Source organism: Bison bison, unplaced genomic scaffold (genome assembly GCF_000754665.1).
Source record: "Bison bison bison isolate TAMUID 2011002044 unplaced genomic scaffold, Bison_UMD1.0 scf7180017864334, whole genome shotgun sequence".
NCBI classification, from domain to species: domain Eukaryota; kingdom Metazoa; phylum Chordata; class Mammalia; order Artiodactyla; family Bovidae; genus Bison; species Bison bison.
In genome coordinates, this window is record NW_011494906.1 from 1,324,905 (window position 1) to 1,327,098 (window position 2,194).

Genomic DNA, 2,194 nt, shown 5'->3' on the forward strand with positions numbered 1-2,194 from the left:
CCTCAGACAGCCATTTTGCTTTTTTGCATTTCTTTTTCTTGGGGATGGTCTTGATCCCTGTCTCCTGTACAGTGTCACGAACCTCATTCCATAGTTCATCAGGCACTCTATCAGATCTAGACCCTTAAATCTATTTCTCACTTCCACTGTATAATCATAAGGGATTTGATTTAGGTCATACCTGAATGGTCTAGTGGTTTTCCCCACTTTCTTCAATTTAAGTCTAAATTTGGCAGTAAGGAGCTTGCTTATTGCTTATTTTAGTTCGCTGATTCCTAGATTGTCTGTGTTCACTCTTGCCATCTCCTGTTTGACCACTTCCAATTTGCCTTGATTCATGACGAGAGGAGTTACCCCGCGTCTGAGGTCAGGGGCGGCGACGAGAGGAGTTACCCCACGTCCGAGGTCAGGGACGGCAGCAGGGAGGGATGGTGACGAGAGGAGCAACCCCACACCCGAGGAGCCGTGGCTGCGCGGGTGCAGGAGGGCCTAGAGGAGCTATCCCACGTTGAAGGTCAGGAAGGGCGGCGGTGAGGAGATACCCCTCGTAAGGTAAGGAGCAATGGCTGTGCTTTGCTGGAGCAGCCGTGAAGAGATACCCCACGCCCAAGGTAAGAGAAACCCAAGTAAGATGGTAGGTGTTGCAAGAGGGCATCAGAGGGCAAACACACTGAAACCATACTCACAGAAACTAGTCAATCTAATCACACTAGGACCACAGCCTTGTCTAACTCAATGAAACTAAGCCATGCCTGTGGGGCAACCCAAGACGGGCTGGTCATGGGGAGAGATCTGACAGAATGTGGTCCACTAGAGAAGGGAATGGCAAAGCACTTCAGTATTCTTGCCTTGAGAACCCCATGAACAGTATGACAAGGCAAAATGATAGGATACTGAAAGAGAAATTCCCCAGGTCAGTAGGTGCCCAATATGCTACTGGAGATCAGTGGAGAAATAACTCCAGAAAGAATGAAGGGATGGAGCCAAAGCAAAAAGAATACCCAGCTGTGGATGTGACTGGTGATAGAAGCAAGGTCCAATGCTGTAAAGAGCAATATTGCATAGGAACCTGGAATGTCAGGTCCATGAATCGAGGCAAATTGGAAGTGGTCAAACAAGAGATGGCAAGAGTGAATGTCGAAATTCTAGGAATCAGCTAACTGAAATGGGCTGGAATGGGTGAATTTAACTCAGATGATCATTATATCTACTACTGCGGGCAGGAATCCCTCAGAAGAAATGGAGTGGCCATCATGGTCAACAAAAGAGTCCGAAATGCAGTACTTAGGTGCAATCTCAAAAACGACAGAATGATCTCTGTTCATTTCCAAGGCAAACCATTCAATATCACAGTAATCCAAGTCTGTGCTCCAACCAGTAATGCTGAAGAAGCTGAAGTTGAATGGTTCTATGAAGACCTACAAGACCTTTTAGAACTAACACCCCAAAAAATGTCCTTTTCATTATAGGGGACTGGAATGCAAAAGTAGGAAGTCAAGAAACACCTGGAGTAACAGGCAAATTTGGCCTTGGAATACGGAATGAAGCAGGGAAAAGACTAATAGAGTTTTGCCAAGAAAATGCACTGGTCATAGAAAACACTCTCTTCCAACAACACAAGAGAAGACTCTATACATGGACATCACCAGATGGTCAACACCGAAATCAGATTGATTATATTCTTTGCAGCCAAAGATGGAGAAGCTCTATACAGTCAGCAAAAACAAGACCAGGAGCTGACTGTGGCTCAGACCATGAACTCCTTATTGCCAAATTCAGACTGAAATTGAAGAAAGTAGGGAAAACCACTAGACCATTCAGGTATGACCTAAATCAAATCCCTTATGATTATACAGTGAAAGTGAGAAATAGATTTAAGGGCCTAGATCTGATAGATAGAGTGCCTGATGAACTATGGAATGAGGTTCGTGACACTGTACAGGAGACAGGGATCAAGACCATCCCCATGGAAAAGAAATGCAAAAAAGCAAAATGGCTGTCTGGGGAGGCCTTACAAATAGCTGTGAAAAGAAGAGAAGTGAAAAGCAAAGGAGAAAAGGAAAGATATAAACATCTGAATGCAGAGTTCCAAAGAATAGCAAGAAGAGATAAGAAAGCCTTCTTCAGCAATCAATGCAAAGAAATAGAGGAAAACAAGAGAATGGGAAAGACTAGGGATCTCTTCAAGAAAATT